This window comes from Daphnia pulicaria, chromosome 7 (assembly GCF_021234035.1).
Source record: "Daphnia pulicaria isolate SC F1-1A chromosome 7, SC_F0-13Bv2, whole genome shotgun sequence".
NCBI lineage: Eukaryota > Metazoa > Arthropoda > Branchiopoda > Diplostraca > Daphniidae > Daphnia > Daphnia pulicaria.
The window spans coordinates 7,136,069-7,155,193 of NC_060919.1; positions in this window are offsets into that span (position 1 = coordinate 7,136,069).

Genomic DNA, 19,125 nt, shown 5'->3' on the forward strand with positions numbered 1-19,125 from the left:
AGTGAGAATCACGCGTGCCGTTTCCGTAGCAATTTGAATAAGTGTGGTTTTGTCGGCTGGTAAACTAGGTGGAGTACGTGCAGGGTGACGTAATATAATAATAATAATATATTCGATTTATATAGCGCCCTTTACATAAAATGATCAAAGGCGCTTGGAAGTCATGGGTAATACATATTAACTTGGCTGGTTGTACAGACGAAACAAGTTGGTCTTTAATTCAGCACAGAAAGTATTTAGATCAGAAGAGAGCTTAAGGGAAAGGGGTAATGGGTTCCAAACTGAGGGAGCAGCAGACCTAAAGCTTCTACGACCATATCGATTACATTTCACCTTTGGGACACACAAGTCATTAGAGTGGGAGCTACGCAGAGCTCGGGCAGGGACGTACCTCGTGACCAAATCACGAAGGTAACTGGGGGCACATCCATTAATACATCGGTAGACAAGGACAGCGATCTTATATTGGATACGGGCGCGAACAGGAAGCCAGTGCAGCGATTTCAATAGAGCTTTGGACGATGCGAATCGGTTGGCACCAGCAACCACGTAGGGCTTGAATCTCCTTTAGAGTTTTTTCAGCGGTCTCAATAAAATTTGTACGTCTATCAGCAGGAAGTTGATTGGCTCGTTCAGCGATTTTTTTTTTGTATTTGGTAGCTTCACTGCTTTGGATTCTTTCTTCCTTAAAGAACACAGCTTGAATCTGTCGACTCAGTGGACCATTTCGCTTTCGTAACATAGAAAAGTATCATTAAAATAGTTCAGAGTAAAAATGAAAAGAATCTAGACCAACGGATCGACGACCGAACACCGGGTGAAGGCAACGACCAGACGACTAGGATCAAGAAAGTGGAAGAGTAAAACATGTCTTTTGATGATGCAAATAAAGACAGTGCCATTTGGACAAAATAGTGAATGTGGAAAAAGAAACGGTCCCAAAGATAAGAGAAGATGGAAAAAAGTTTGGTAATTGTGATGATGTAATCGGTTTGTCTTGAACTAAGGCAATTTGTCGAAACGCGAGGAAAGTGCACAAAGGAATGTAGTGTCGTGCGACACCACGTTTTTTTTTGTTTTTGTGGGGCGGGACAGAGGGGGGGTGGGGTTTCAGACCTTGTGCACAAAGGAATGTAGTGCCGTGCGCAAACACGTGTTTTTGGTTTTTTGGGGGGCGGGAGAGAGGGGGAGGGGTAAGACGAAAGATTTTACGAAGTTCAACGACCTAATAATGTGAAAAGGCAATCGACCAAAAGAATGAAAAATAGAATCAAAGCCACCAAATGAGAGACTAGACAAGGGAGAAGCTGCTGTGTTAAGTGAGCAGCGAGAGAAAATGGCGACAATTGTCGAAATGACAAAAACGTCAAAAGCAATCGTCAGGAAAAGGCGTTGATAGTCGCCGCACAGAATACAGCCCACCGCGCGATGGCTACATTGATCCAGCTGGGAGCGGAAATTGATCAACAAGACAAGGAAGGTAACAAAGCTCTGCACTATACCGATTTGACCGTGCCGGAAAAAACGGTCGAGATTCTCTCGATGGCTTCAGCGGATTTTAACATCCTAAATTCCAACGGGCAAACAGTAGTGCACCTGATAGCTCTCGCTAACCATTTTAAATTAGCTAAACTGATATGGAGACAGCTTTCCCTTATAAAAATTAATTTAATCGACCGCAACGGATATTATCCGTTATTGCGACCGTAGTAAACGGCAGCCTCAGAATGGTCGACTACTTTCTCCATTTAGGCCACGATTCAACAACAAGAACGCATTTAAATAAAATGCCATTGCACATAGGCGTAGAATTTAAAAAAATTCCAATGATTAAATTACTTGCTAAAAAACCAGGAATTAATAATACCGACGACAACGGTACAGCGCCTTAAAAATTGCCGTCAGCCGGGGAAACGAAACTGCGGTTAACGTTCTCTTACAACAAGACGCAGAAATCACAAAGTTAGTTAAAAAGCAGGAAATTCTATGTTACATGTCGCATGTACTGGACAGTCGGTCCAGATCCTACGTCATTTGTTCCCCGTACGAAACTTTTAGCTTTTAATTTTAACTGTTTGCTATTAACAGCTCACGTTGTACTAGGCTAAAATATCAAACCGCTTATCATGCGATGTGTAACATTGAATTACCCAAACTGTCTATTTGTGTTATGTCAGCGTTTTGTAGCAAAGGGATGTCAACGGCGACCTCATTTCCATGGCTGACGGCTAAAGCTAAGCCACCGTGGCCACTGTCGTCTACGAGATTGATATGGGGTATTTTTGCCAATAGCTTAATGACGTTTCTATTTTTTAATTCTACTATGAGATGTAAGGGGATTTTGTTCTATTGCATACGTTTTTCTGGGCCTTGCCCCAAAGAAAGAAAATACTGAATAATTTTAATATTGCCCTTCATGACGGCCACCATAAACGGGTTAAGTCCGTCATGGTCCTTCATGTTCACCCCAATGAAATTTTGCGAGTGGAAAATGTGTTTAGCTAAATTACTGTCATGTGAAAGTAAATGAATAACCGTTTGGCCGTCAGAGTTTTGGATATTAACGTCCGCTCCCGACATTGAGAGGATCACGACCGTCTTCTTTGACGCCTCAAAACGGCATAGTGTAGGGCTGTATTACCTTGATTATCTCGTTCATTCACCTCTGCGCCTAGTTGGACAAGTTTGGCGACGACACGGCAAGCGGAATGCTGAGCGGCTGTGATTAACGGCGTCTCCAGTCTATTGTTTTTAATGTTTACGTCACACTTGCTTACTTCCTCGACAATTCCTGTCGCACTGTTCGCACGGGCATATTTATGCAAAACACTATCACCATTTAACTGCTCTTAGCCTACACGCTTGCTGAGGAGTCGTTTTGAGGCACTCATTTCACAGTGTACTTGCTACACAATGTTACACGTTGAAGTCTAAGGCTGAACTAGAACAGAAAAAGGGGTATCTTTGCGTGTGAAAAGTTTTAGTCAGGTTGTTAATTAGTTGATGAACGATTGACAGCTGCGTAAAGAGACACTGTTTGGTTGCTTTTACTGACGCCAACTGACACCCGATTTCCGTTCGCTCTACCCAATCAGCATATGTTCCAGGATTTTTCTCAGCCCAATTAAACGTGACTTTTATTTCTGAATTATACTAAATACAATTATGGAAAATAAGGCCACGGCAATGACTGAGATTAATGATAATTGGATTTTCGATACCCATTCCTGAAAGTTCCAGTGGCGATACTCTTCATGCTCGTTCACTAGTATTGCTGGCAAACTTTTTGAATTCGATTCGTGGATTCTGCTGACTATTTCGTTTACTGAATTTATTGCTTCATTCTCCGGTCTATCAAAAATGTCATGGGAGAAGATATTGGGCTTCGTTGTCTTCCAATTCTTCAATTTTTCCTGTAAGACGGAGATTAGAAAGGTGAGTCGATGGTTGCATTAAGCTCCACTCGCCGTCTTTCCAAATATGCGGTTTTCCGTTTAAATAACCACAATTATTTGACCAAAAACATCTTCGAATGGATGTAACGAAAATCCATCATTGCCTACTCTCCGGTCTTTGTAAATAGGTTCAGGTCCACGTCTTGTTTATTTCATTCCCACTGAAATATTAATTGGTGTACATTGTTGCACCATAACATATTCAACATAAGTTTTAAGTCGTTGGCACATAGGGAGTTTGTTTGCACGGGCGTCTAGCAGGCCGTTTTGCTCTGCTAGTAGCATTTATGTATATTTAGACACTTGAAGGTTTCCAAAATAAAATTTCTTTATTTCTTGTTCCAACACGTTTTCGCGAGTCGTCGCTCGACGCTCCATATATTGCTGATGTTGCAGTAAAAGGAGTTGGCTATCTTTCGCATTCCGTTTAATAGGAATTTCGGGCGGGCCAAATATCCATTTCTGATTTTTCTCTTGTGTACAGTTTTTAGGGTAGGTTGGCTACTGGTTATTGCCGTCTGGCAACCTTCCCAACTATTAAGCAAGTTGGCAAAGATTTTAAATGTTTCGCTATTCCGTCGGAAATTTTGTCTTTGATCACAGTCCGTTGATATTACATAAAATATCTTATATTATCTAGTTTATTTATTATTTATTTTTTTGTAAACGTCCCTACCGTGTTTACAAAAATATATCGCCATTTCCTGCCCCAAGGGGAGAATGGAAAGAAGAAACGAAGGAAGAAACTAAGAGGGGACAAAGGGGTGGCGCGGGGTTCTCTTTCCTCGGGGCAGGATATTGTCTTTGAAAACAAAATGCCTTTTACTTAAAAATTAATAATAAATAAACTACAATGACTATCGAGGGGAAATAAATCTTAAAAGATTACCTGATAACTAAGGTATGTAGTTATACAACTATGAATGGAACTGAAGATAATTTCAATGGGAAAATTAAAAACTAAAACTAAAACGGGCGAAAATCCGTAAGCCGCCATGCAAGAACTGTTACTGGTTCGTGTCCAATCGGTTTTTCACAGTTTCAACGAACTGGCAACTTCGGACATTAGCCAACTCTATTATTATCAAGGCAAAGTTTAGTGTCCGCATTTGAAATGTGGTACCAATTTTGCGCAATTATTCGGAGGTAGGTGGAGTCTAAATTTTTTAATTTATGTAGTGATTTTGTGCAAATTGTTTCTACGTTTTTCATAATAAAAATATTCCAATTGAGCGTTGTCATCAATCAATTTCAAAGAATTACTGTCTACCTTATGTTCTAGTCCCAATCCACTCTTCAGCTCCTTCAAATTGCATTGTCCTGAGATATTGGCTTTTATCGCGTCCCATACTATGATGGAATCGTGATGGCGAACAAAAGATACTTCAGAATTGTTTGTCAATAACCCGAAAGGGGAAGTTATCGGGCAATATAAGCAGTCTTTTCGGATAATTATCTTTTGAAGCATGCAATTAACTACGCGGTACTCTTTTGTTTGCATCCATACACCGTCACCTTCCGGTGAAGCTGTAAAAGAGGACGAATCCGCTGATCCTTCCATTAAATTATTGACACATCGATTAAATTTAACCATTTCCCAACATTTTTTTTCAGCCACTGGCCGAGAAGAAGTTAAAAATGTCGTATCATATGATTCGAAAAATATTCTACTATATTATTTGTTTTAGCCTTAGTCCTACTAACATATCCCTCCTAATGTGCATTCGGTTCTTCCTTAATAAAAAAAAATTATACTTTTTAATAATTCGTTGTACGGTTACTTATTCTTGACAAAGCAATGGAAGCTCCGTGTCCAGCAAGTCGATTGCCTTGGGAGTTTTGCAGTCGAAAATAGTGATATTTACTCCTGTCACCGTGGCAAAAGCGAGTGTCGACAGCAGTCCCAGCGCGAGTTGACTGTCCATGCTGCGGCTTCTGTTATTCTCCGGGAAACGAACTGTTTTCGGAAAATTTGTTTGCACGTGGTTGTATGAGTTGAAGGCTGCGATTACTGCTGGGTCTCCCAAATCAACTGGTGTTGATGCCATCGGAGGCGAGACCGGTTTCGTCGACAGCTTGTGAATCAGACCTTCCAATTCTTTTATCTTTGCCGTGTTTTTTTTTCGTTTTCGTGGGATATGACTGAAAATCGAGATCCAGGCGTCGAAAAAGACAAGGTCGCTATAAGGATAAGGCAACTTGTAGCTTTGAACTAGATGTATTGCTGGTCAAGTACGGGAGTACAAGTGAATGAGACAGAGAGTGTCGGGTGAGACAGCGTATGGCAGAGAGATAGAGACAGGGGGAGAAAGCGGCGGTTTATATCTTAAGGGATCGCCGGATCAGCATCTTGTTCCGGCCAGGCCGTCTCGCACCAAAGACCCGGCGATGCTACAGCCTGGACCAGGCTCTCGGGAGATACGCTGATTCAGGGGTTGCTGAGTCTGCATGATGTCCGGTGTGACGTCGAGGGATGACATAAGTTGTGAAGTCAGAGCGTAACGTCCTTGGCGGCGACCATCCTAAAGTAGGCGGGGCTTCCGCGGGCATTACATGTATCCGGTCCAAATGTATTCGTCCACTGGACGAATAGGCAATTCTAAGACTTCTGCCGCACATTTCGAATAAGAAAAAAAATATCCGTGGAGGAATGAGAGGGGAGGGGAACAAAAAGAAGAAAAAAAACATCTGGTTGGAAATTGGGGCGTGAGAGGAAATTTGATTTCTTTTATGGCCGTACCGACGTCAAATAGTTATTCTTGGTGTCTCTTTAGTTTTGAGTGAGGCGATCAAGGAAGTAAAACCGATTTGCTGGATCAATGTTTGCAAAGTCTTACCGAAATTTTGACAAACAATTGGGAATTGGCAAATAACTTGAAGGACTCTTAAATTGACGTTGATTGTGAATTGGTCCCGTCCCGAAAAGCCTCGTTTCCATACGTAATGCTTGTGGTTGCCTAATCGGTGCATAACTATCTATATTTCTATCTATATAAGGCGCTGGGGAGAAATTGGGGAGTTTCAAGAGGGGTGCAATTCAAGTTCGGCTTAATTTTGGCCGTGATTTAGATCTGGCTTTTGATTTCGTCATTATATGTGCAATAATGAGGGTAATATACTCTAGGCCGACAGGTCGGCATTTGGCAGGTAAACCTTTAGTAACCCGCTGGGGTGGGGATAGTAGGAACCACTTTTTTGAATCGCTGAAGGGCGACGAAGGAAGACATGGATACATAATGGGTAATCCATTGCCGTTGGAAAGCGAGAAAAAAATTGGTTCCGTCAATGTGTGTATTCATTTGTTTACACCGGGTGTGGTCCGTTCTTTCACTTTTATTTCCTTCCCTCTTTAATTAAATTATTTCGCCCTTCCCTTGAGAAAAATCTTAGACCCACAGTCAGAACTGTTTTCCCAATAAAATTTTGTTTATTTTTTTTCTCTCGTCACAATGGTTCTCAGCTGTCAATTGATTTGTTGTTGTGGCGTCCGTCCTTGAAGAGTATTGGGTAAAGAGCCTTTGTTTTCCTGAGGGTGACTTTAGATATCGACATGGCAGCTGAATGTGGTAGCAGTACCATCTCGACATTAAAGCGGTCAATCCCAGGGTGACTTGACAACAACGAGAAAAAAACTTAGCCCATTCGAGGTTTGAATACCTGCTTTAAAAATGGCGTTTCCGACATCATGACAATTTTTCGTGATTGTATTCCGACCAATCAAATTGTTTAAATTGATTCGCTTGCGGAACATTGGACCACGAAGGATTTCTTTCCGATTAAAAGAGGAAGCTAGCAGTGATAGCGATCTTTGTGCGAATGTGATCCACAGTTTTTAAAACTTGTTTGGGCAAAATGTCACCCCATTTATTTTCCTTTTACCCCCAGTCATTGACTCCTGGAAAAAACCGACAGACGATGTAGAGTCTATTTTTTAACCGCAACGCGTATTCCAGCCCGTTGGTTCCTCCAAAAAATCCCGTGGTGGAAATATAGGCAAAAACCACTTAAATCCGATTGCTTTTCCTTCTTCGTCAAATTGTAAATTTGACATTGCACACCTTGCTAGCTCAGTTAATATAAGTAGTAAACCCCATACTACAATAATAAAGCTAATTGAGTTTGTTTGTTATTTTGTTGTGATTCACCTGTAAGCTGGGGATGTGGAAAATGCGAGGGTCAAATAAGCCCACTAGCTATCAGACTGTTGTAGCCAAACTACCATCGTATTACCAGGAATCCATAGTTTTGGCAACCGATTATAGGTGTAATTACTTGATTTTTAGTTTAAAAGGAATAATGGAGAAGAAAAAAGAAAAACAAATTTACAATACGTAATACGAACTCAATGCAACTTGACTATACACCAATCGTATACTAGTTACACCACGGGTATACTTAATGTGTACTTAATCATACCGGATTTATATTTGTATATACTCAATGCGTACTTGTTGGAGTGCCCCTTTCCCGCTTGCTGTCTACTTATTGCGTCAGCGTAAGGGGTTGGTTGTCTTCAGTCTGATTCAACAGAGGTATAATACACGGCGGTTGTGGCAAGCTTTCACTTTCCCTTTTATATATATATATTTCTTGTTGTAGGCTTCTTCTTCTGTCCGTTTTAGTTTTTGTTCTATCTCATCAAGCGTGACTTCACCTACCTACCACAGACAGGACCCAAGGGAAATTTTTCCAAAAAACTGGTCCTAATAACCCCCCCCCCTCCCCCAGGACCCTTTTGGAAGCCAAGAGGGAGTAAGTTTAGCTGAATGCTGCAAACTTTTTCGGGAATTCGAACCCAATTGACAGATAAATCGTTAAACGGGGTAAATTGACGACGATTGGGAACTCCTCAGGCCAATTTTTCGATTCGACTTCAAATTTAAACTCTTCCGGACAAGTTTTGTTCTAACAGGTAAGGCTTTAACCTTGTAACTCTCAAAAGCGATGAGGAGAAGTTGGGGAGTTTCATGAGGGGTGCTCCGATTGAAAACTGGATTCAACGCTGTGAAAAAATGTGGCTTGCTTTGGATTTCGTCATTATTTGTGCAATAATGAGCGTAACATACCCTCAGCCGACAGATTGGCATTTAGCAGAGTAACCCGCTGGAGTGGGGAAAGTCTGAACAATTTTTATAATGGCGGCGAATTTCTTTGCACTTTTTGGCGTCTTTGTAGGTTTTTTTTCCCATTTAGAGAGCGGCAAAGTAGCCATTATTTAATATGCTTCCACAGCGTGTTTCCAAAATTGTACATCCATTTTTAGCAGCCCTCCTCTTTGTTATAAAAATCCGAATAAAGTTCAGGAAGTAGTCAACTACTATAGCTACTTAAAAAAAAATTCAATGCCCTCCGTCAAAATTCATTCGATTTAACGTTCCGACGGAACATATTGATATATATTATTTTATTTCAATAAAACTAAGATAAACATTGTTTTTTGGGGGGGGGGGAGGGGGGTTTTGTCCCAATTCATAACCCCACTCTTCCGATTTTCCCCATAATTTTTTGAATTTTTGTATTTTGTTTTTCTAAAAACTATAACTCGAGAAATTCGGCACGGGAAACATTGAAAAAATTACTGAACATAGTTGGAACCAAAAGCTATTAGTTTGTCAATTTTCTTGATTATATTTCAACAAATCTCTCAATCATTGACAAAAACAAAAATTATTCCCCTAAGTGTAGGTAAAACAGAGAAAAGTCCTTACCCACAATATTTATTTTGTTGTTTGATGATTCGGAATCAGTTAATTTGATAAAATTTTTTAAATTTAGATAGTACTTAAAAAATACCGAATAAGCAGTCATGTATGGCTGAATGTTATGAATAACATATCTCCCGCAATCAGTTTCCCTTAACTATATTCATTCATGACTCCCAGATGTCGTTATGTGTTACATATTTTGTTTTATTCCAGCCGCTAGAGGGCTGAGGTGGAGCCTCTGAGACCAAATACGTAAAGCGATGTCTTCGACTTCCTTTCGATACGCCAGGCCGAGAGGGCTGTTATGTGGGAGCTTTGATGATCTGGCTACCTCTCGCGAATACTTGTGATTGGAAATATATTTTGTCTGGACCCGTCTTTTCTTATTATATTTATTCATTTCTTATCGTATTTTCTTGTTGTCTCATAATAATAATTTATCAATAATAAATAGTATATAAATAATTTCTTTAAAAACAAAAAATGGCAGTACATTTTACAAGATTTCGTTTGCCACCCTTACCCTAGACCATGTCAAAGTTCGCTTGAAAATATTAAAAAAACATAACAAATGAAGTCGACTGTGGTTTTTTCTAGCCATCTTATATTTAAGAAAAACATAACAACACTTCGTTCTGCAAATAAAAAATGTTTGTTTTAAGTTACAACTTCAATATAAATGTTTTTAATCTACTTTTTATTTGAGGTATTAGCTAGTAATGTACTAATTTTTAAGTGCGACACATCAGTTTAAAGATCCTTACCAAATTAGTGATGCGATTTGGCTTTCAACTTATGATCGTCATAATTTCCCTCAGAAAATTTCTTGTGTTCTGGGACTGGCCTTTAAGGTAGAAATTGTAAGAAATGGTAAGACCTTAAAAAAAGCAAATTTTATTTTTAAAAATAATATAGAAAAGATGGACCATAACATAATTAACCATGTAATTAAAAAAAGATAAAAAATAAAATTACATTACTTTTTTTGGTAAGGAAATAAAAAAGGGTGCTAACAAAAGTAGCAAATATATAATAAATTTTTTTAACGCTCTATCTTCTACAAAAAAATTATTGACAGCAGCAGAGGTATCAGAAGCGTGCGTAGTAGTGGCAATAGAATGTTGCGCAGTAGCGACAGCAAAGGCTTGTGCAGCAACGGCAGCAGCAGAAGCTTGCGGACTAACGGCAGCAGAATGTTGCGTTTTGATGCACGTCGTTTGGATGTCGTCTATCGCTGCGTTTTTTATAGTTCCTAAATCCATGGGATGTTTAACGATATCGAAATAGTCCTGTCACATGGAAAAAAATACAATGTTAGCGTGAAGAAAAATCTCTAACAAACAAAAATTGATTAACTTACAGGTAAGCCAATCTTGATGGTGTCAACGGGTTTGTGGAATGGCCAAGCTTGCTCGTGGTTCCACAGTGCTGGCAAGACAGTACGCTGCAGAAAACATAGCTGATTGGTAAATCTGCCCGGGCTACTAGGCACGAATGGCGGAATAAATGCACAGCAGCGACTGCTAGTCTTGGGCAGCAAGAACTTGCTTAACATTTTGAGAAGGCGCAGCTTATGGACCAACAACAGGGGTGCAGCCCATTTTGATTAAACACTTACACTTACACAAAAATAATGTTCTTAAGTTTAAAAAAATAATAATAAACCTACGGAATTCCAATCCTTGGAGTGAATTATTCGTGGATGAACGCCACTAGTCTGCTCGAAGCATTTCATGCTCTTTGGATTTCGTTTTCCGCTGTTTACATAGCACCCTCCATGTCAAGGTTAACTACAGAGTCATAATTTCCCTCTGAAAAATTTTGGGTTCTGGAACTTGCCATTAAGGTAGAAAGCTTAAGAAAGGGTTTACCTTAAAAAAGCAAATTTTATTTTTATAAATAAGATAGACTAGATAAACAATAACATTATTACCATGTATTTTAAAAAAAGATAAACATGAAAATTAAATTACTTCTATAGGTATGGAAATAAAAAACGGGTAGTATTAAGAAAAGAAGCAAATATATTATTAAGTTTTTTTGCCCTATTCTCTACAGGCAAATTATCGACAGCAGCACTTATTATAAACTTAAGGCCTGCATCGACAACATGCCTGCTACTTACTTTTTTTTGTTGGAAACCGAGGTGTTTTGACGTTTTCTTTAGCACAATTTAACATTGATTGCTTCTTCTTTAAAAATGTAATTTTTTTATCTGCTTCATTACAAATGAATATACCTATTTCAGATGGTTTTGTTCTGTTGTATAATTTATACGGATGTATGACGTTCAGGCCTTACCTTAATTGTATGACCTTCAGGCCCGAACTGGGTTACCCTTCAGGTCCGCGTACAAAAAGAAATTAAGAATAGGTATAAATCATGCTCAACAAATCAATAAAAAAAGTGGACAATAGCTCACAATATTAAGGTCTCAACAATAAAACATTAACAGATCAAGCACTACCCCAGATTCCGTCTCTGTACTCATACCAATCGTCCAAAAAGTACATATCGTCCAACAAATCATACAATTCAATAAAAAAAAAACTCACACACACTTAATCCAATTGGTATCAAAGGAAATAGGGAGGAAGAAAGTACAAGAAAATCCAAGACAAGGGCAACTTCAGAAAGCGTTCCGAGCAAAAATAATCGATAAATTCGTTTGCTAATGCACGTAGCGTTATTACATTTATATGTAATCGAACGTCGAGCAGGTTTTCGTACTCTTGCCATTTATAATAATAAAAAACAAATTTTCTTCATCCTCATCTTTAGCTAAATCTTCCATCTCCCAGTTGTAGAAGCACGATCAAAGGGTAGGGGGGTGGGTTTTCAAAACAAACAATGGAAGACACTTTCGAAGACCTAAAAAAAATTTAGAAATCATGTTACATAAAACAAACACATCATTTCACATTTGATTTTCCTTTGTCCAAACACTTCGGAAAGTCACAAGTAAAAATGGCGAACGAACTGTCATGAATGTGGATACAAAAAGTTTTGTTTGTACAGAAGAGATAACACCTGTTCGACAAAAGTTAAACATATTATTAGAAATTAAAATTGAAAATAAACGATTGAAATAATTAATTAGAAAAATAAATAAAACGGTAGATAATATTTAATCTGGCGGAAAATTCAAGAAATTTATTTTGATTATTTGTAAGTTGGACGGTTGGCGCTCTTCAATTGTTACTCGCGTGGTCCCCACAGCGTCACCTGGAAAATTTGCGACTTAAGATGGAATCGTCCGGCGAGTGAGTCGCTGATGTAGACGATTGACTCATAAAGGTTTCACTCACATTCAGTATTATTTTAACCAATAAGTTTATTTTGTAAAAATTAACCAGCTTTTACATTCACAGGTGAGTTGTCGACATTTTTTTAAATTTTTTCTTATTGATTCATGTTCTTTGTCCAATTTTTTTTTCGAGTAGACGTCGTAGTGCTGTAATCTTCGTGTTTTAATTTTGGTATAATCTATACCTAATTTCAACTTTTATCCGTTTATAATATTGCATTCAAGACGCTTTTCTTATTGCATTCAAAACTTTACAACGAGTAATGTAATAGCTAAAACAGTTGATTAATTATTAATTTACAACATGAAATTCTTTTAGCAATTAACATACCAGCTGCTTTTTTACTTATGTGCTGCATTATTATTCAGGCTTAATATAATGGCCCTACCACTATCACCTTGGCGTTGCTTTCACAGGAAAAACAACTTGTTAAAATAGGACATTATGCATTGGGGGAAACCTTGGGAGTTGGCACCTTTGGCAAAGTCAAAAGTAAGTCATGACATTCCGTAAATAGACAAGTTTTTTTAACAAGTGACTATGAAATATCTGCTTGGTTTATTAGTCGGTGAACACCAATTTACCGGGCACAAAGTTGCCATAAAAATTCTTAATCGACAGAAAATCAAGAATCTGGATGTTGTCGGCAAGATCAGGAGAGAGATTTAAAACCTGAAACTCTTCTGTCAATCTTCTGTCAATCTTCTGTCACTCTTCTGTCAACCCAAACTATTCAATCTTCTTTTTCTCTTCCACGATTCCGTGGTTTTGCCGGGAATCGTCTTCTTTTTCTCTTCCACGATTTCGTGGTTTTGCAGGGGATCGTCTTCTTTTTCTCTTCCACGATTCCATGGTTTTGACGGGAATCGTCTTCTTTTTTTCTTCCACGATTCCGTGGTTTTGCCGGGAATCGTGTTCTTTTTCTCTTCCACGATTCCTTGGTTTTGCCAGGAATCGTCTTCTTCTTCTCTCTCTTCTCTTCTCGTGTGTTTTTTGAGGGTCAGTTTGACGACCTCGTTACACGTGGAGCCTAGGTAAGACCCTATATTCTTCCAAGTATTTGTCGAAAACTTAATCTGTCAATGCTATTTTGTACAGGTGAGCTGCAGTGTTTGTGTAAATCGATGGATGCTTTGCGCCACGAGCGTGATGTTTATATACCCAAAATTCATTGCCACTAGTGCCTAGCACTTTGCCGCCATGCGATAATGACGATGACTCGATTAGCCAACCTGATATGCGCTTTTCAATCGCCACTTATACTGTTCCTGTAAACAAAGATTCGACCTATGAGAAGAAGCTGGTTCGATCGGTTCTCCCGAGGAATCGACCAAAGTGTAGATCGAACCACTGGCTGGTAAACTTATTTAAATTTCAGACAAGTACGGTGATTAAACTAATTTCTTGTGTTGTTCTTTTAGTTTCGGAAAAGAAGGTCGACGATCCGTTACCTTTGGTGGCTTAAACAAAGGAGCTAGAAACAATTGCTGGTCCAGTTTAGACTGACGAGAACTCCGGAAGTAGCAGAGCTGCTGTCCCACCAGCTACACATCTCCCATTGTCGATGTTAAATGCCGACTTTATCCAACAGTTTCAAAAGGCACTTCATTCTATCGCAGGTATGTTGTTTGACAGTTGATTGACACACCACACATTGTTCCTTCAGGTTCGATTGAGTGAAGCATTCTTTTGTTTGACCGTCGACGACGATAGCGACATTATGCCGCAAGTGACACGCAAACTGAACGACTTGAGCGCAACGAGCAATGATGACGATTCGGATGAAGATTTCCAGGGCTTGTCCGCCGAGGGCTCAGACAGTGAAGATGACGCTGAAGATGCATTGAGTGACAGCGGGGACAGCTGTGTGGTCGACGATGATAGTGACGAAGACGATGTCATCCACGTCAGTGCTAAAAAGAAGGCCAGAGCAGCGTCTCCCATTATCCGGCTCTCGGCAAGAAGCGCCCGCAAAGGGAATTAAAAAATATATAATTGACTCGCCGAGTGAATTATCTCCTTCGTTCCCAATTTAAATAATTATGTTTTTTCTTTCTTTCTTTTTTCGTTGTAGTGGATAGCAGCGATACGAGTGAGGAAGAGAGCGAGTACGAAGAGAAACCTACCAAACGGAAACGAGGCAATAAATCTTGGGACTCTTCCGGAGAGTCGAGCAGTGACGCCTCCTGGGGCAGTTCGAAAAAGCGGAGGTGATTGGCTTGATGTGAATAGCAGTCAATTCATTTAAAAGCTAAACTTGTTTGTCTGTTTTTTTTTGTGTTTTTTTTGCTTGTTTTTAATTAAAGTGCGGCCAAAAGTAAAGCGAAACCGGTCGCAGCCACCCCTAAGCCCAAGCCCAAACCACTGCCGCGTAAAGCGCCTGCCAATCGAGGCAGAGGCCGTGGAGGACGATCCAACAAAGTCAAGTCGGACGACGAACCCTTCCGCTCGAATGTCAGCGCGAAGAAGATCAAGGTACTAAAGGAATTGAAGTGGAAAGTGTTGATTCGAGGATGGGGCTCTGATTCTCGCCGTTCAATTGGATTTCTTAGGAAGCGCGGCCGGTGAAATCCCAGGAAGACGACGACGAAAGCGACCACGCCCAACGACGCACTACTCGCAAACGGCAGATCAGTTATAAAGAGTTAATCAGTTCCGGGGAGAGCCAGGACGAAGGTGGCAGTACCGTGAAAAAGATGGGCACGCTATTTGCAGCTGACCGGAACAAAAGCATGGCCGGCGCAGTCATTAGAGGAGGAGCCAGCCGAAGAGGGGGAGTAGGTCGTTGAGGAGTCATAACGTCGGGTATTGGAAGTATCTCTGGCGGTGATACGACACCTGTGCCTGTCAGTGTCATCTCCTCACGGTTGGGTGCCGTTCTCAAACAAGATGATGAGTCTCGACTATCCGGATCGACAGATACAATCGAATTCAGTGCTGCCGCTGCCTCCGCTGCAGCCGATGCTTCCGTTTACATGACCGGAGACGAGAGTCTCACCTCCAATGACATTCTGACGCCGAGTATGGATCCTGATTTGGCCACCTTGCCTATTATTCTACCTCAGGAAGACGTTGCCAGTCAAAGACGAGCTTCCAGCCGCCGCCTCCATCCCTGTTTTGTCGCAAGACCTTCAAGTAAGTTTCTGATTTCGTTCTCGTTTTGTTTGGATCACATATTTCATTCCTCGTTGGTCTTTCCTTCCAGGTCTCGAGATTGATACAACAGATGCCAGCAGATATTCCGCCGCCAACGTTACCCTCCGACTTGCAAATCAACCGCCTGATAAATTCTCAATTCATTTCGAGCAGCAGCAACAGTCCGGCGAGGCAAAGTCCAGGAATTCTTCCGCAGCCGAGGCTCGTTCGAGACGTTTTAAACAGCCAAACACCACCACCTGCCGTCCAGTTGCCTCCGATAGTGGTGCCGCCGCTCACTCATCCACAAATCATCGCATCCAGCGTCGATTTGCCGCCTCTCTACAGCCATGGCGGAGTCATCAAGCAGACGCGACATTCTCTGTCGCCAACGCCGCCAATGTATTCCAGTCCTCACGTCGTCAAAACGAGCGATTTGATTGCGTCCTCGACTCCACTGTCTGTCATTCGGCCTTATCCGACGACTGCGACGTCGTCGTCGTTGAGCCAAAGCATCAGCGGAAGCTCAACACCTGGTAACCCTCTCAGTATTCAAGGACTCCTGGGTGCAGGTCACTGCTCTCCCGGCTCGATCCCATAAAATTAATTGAAGTGGAAAGTGTTGATTCGAGGATGGGGCTATGATTCTCGCTGTTCAATTGGATTTCTTAGGAAGCGGTCGGTGAAGGCCCAGGAAGACGACGACGAGAGTGACCTTTTTTTACAATTTTTTAGTATGTAACCTGCATCGAACGTCTGTTACCCGCGTAATATTGATCTTAGTTTTTGAAATATTGATTTTTTTTCCGCAATGGTAAATTCTTAATTCCGGCCAATCGTGATTCAAGTTGGAGAATATACTCGTGGCTTCAACTGCTGTTATCTGCCGTTAAAGGTAGTATTTCCAGACTAGACTAGAAATAAACATTTTAATGGCTATATGAAATTAATAAAAAATAAAGCTTATAACTGTCACCATGTCATCATAGCCTTCTTCTTCAAGATCCTGTTGCAATAACGAATGAAAAAAAATGAAAAAAATGGGGTGAGAAAAAACAAAAATTTTTAAATAAATAATATTTTGCAATGAACAGAATCCACGAAATAAAATTTAATTTATCATAAAAGACTCTGGTGCTTCAAAATTCTGAATTCCTTTTCTTTCTAGGTACCTATAAACATTTTTGGGATTTTTTCCATTGGAATCGGGTGTAACTTAAGAAACGTCTTAGATATTTGTGGACGATGACGTTACTTTTATACAGCCCAACGAGGCCAATCTTTTTTAAGTTGCAAAATACAGCCTGACACCAATGGAAACCACACCCAATAATGTTTACATCTGGAAGAGTCTCCTTACCCCCCCCCCCCTCCAAATTGCTCGCTCGAAGTCAGTAATTTACTCCCTTACGGCACATTCGCCACCTAATAATTTAAAAAAAAAATGCGAAAACCTAGCGGTAGTCTCTTTGGGTCCTTCCAGATATGAAAAAATACAAAAGGGGAATTGCTTGATTTGCATATTCCTTTTCAAAAACCCGTGGAGGTAAAATAATTATTTTATTTCAATTGCATAAGACGACGTTGTTTTCACCAACAGTTGGTGAGAATGTCGAGCTGAAAAGTTGAGGAATTTTCGAAAAATTTGAGAGAGTTCTTACGCTTTTTATAAAAAAGGTCTGTGTTTCACTTTTTTTTCAAGTGAGAGGCACATTGATAAGGAGATACATTCATCATTGGATTCTGGCCATTAAAACAGGAGGTCGACGAAACGCTTATTTGACTGGGTTGACATTCGGAACTTTTATTTGCCTTTCGTTTTTCACCCTCGTTTCCTTTTTCGTATGTTTTAGACTTTTTTTTGGTTAATATTTTGGGCGGGATCGTGTTTCGCGCCAGTGGATTTCGGCCAACGATTTATTTATTTGCGCGCCAAACTAAACACGAGAATGTCAACCCTATTTTCCATTTCCCCCTTTTCCTATTTTTCCCTAGGCCACCGAGAAAATTGGATAGCCAAAAAGTTACAATGGGGAAGATAATTATGGGGAAATATTAAACAGAAAAGATTCCGCAATGACCGAAAAAATTGAATTAGTTAAACTGTAAAACCCAATGTAAATCTTAAGACGCACTTCAAAATGTTTACTATTGAAAGGAGGGAATCAAAGCTAGGCTAGAAGGGGTGAATCAAGGGAAAAAGGGGTTTGATTCATTTTTATTCATGTGCTGCCAATGGAATTTTTTTTATTTCAACCCCGAATTTTAAAAAATTGTCTTTTCTCCCAAAACTTAAACGTTAAGTTTTGAAGAGGTTAAAAAAACACACACTCACACGATGGAGCTATTGTAGCAGCGATGCGTACATAATCGCCCCCCCCCCCTCAATTATCCCCCATCTGCTGACACCACCCATGGAACCTAATAACAATGGATCGATCATGGGACGGCAAGGCCACGTTGACATTTATGACAACCAACAGCGTCACAGGTAGAGGCACTGGGCATCCAAAAAAAATAAGAAGCACTCGTCAATCCAAGGAGATTCAAGTCTGGACACAATACCCCCCCCCCCCTGTATAATACCAAGGATTCAACACGGGGGTTTGTGTCAACCGATGACGACACACACAAGAATGTTTGTTCAGATTTTTCACCCCCCCCCCGTCTACTTTATGTATTCGCCGTATGATACGGGCCGTATCTAAAAAGCCACAATAGTCCTTTTCATTGAAATTTCTTTAGTCTCTCCTTCACTTTACTTGTGTGCGACACACAACTGGCAGCAATTTTCCATGCATATGACGATTTGGCCATCTCTCTATATCCAATCGCTGCATCGACTATTATCATTCAAAATTTTGTCGTTGCTCTATTGTCACTGATTCTCACCTGGATTTGACTCGACGCGATTAGTAACGGTTTGCCTTAATGAAATTTATTTTAAATATGTATTTATCTTTTTTTAGCTAGTCAGTGTTGCTTGCGTCAGTGCTCACATTGAATGAACCCCTTCAGCTCATGAGGCAGCTAAAAATTGGAATCTTTTTGAAAACAATGAGAATTTTGATTAAAATTGTTAATTCTAACTTTTTTTCCATTGTCGAAAATTTTACAAAAACAAGGCATGTGCAAGTTCGGGCGCAGTCGGGTCAGCTAGACGTGAGCGTGGTTGTGGTCGGTCGTAAATGACGAGAGAAAGATAAGGAAAGTTCTGTCGTTGGCAACAATATTGTGGCAAATCAGTTAGGAGACTTGAAAAGTTGAAAGTGAAAGTGCCTATTGGAAAGGAGAACTGCTGTGCCATCATTAGCCTTGCCAGCGAAGCTGTACGGACTATGGAGAAGGGAACGAGCGAGTGAGTGAAGGGCGACAAGGGAACAAACTTCTTGCTGATGAAAGTTCCAATACGAACGTCAAACACAAAAGCAAGAGCCAAACACACAAAGAAAAGCCAATAAGTTGATATTCAGTCGACAGTATTTTCTTCGGAAACATTATTTTTTTTTTACTCAGGGCCGA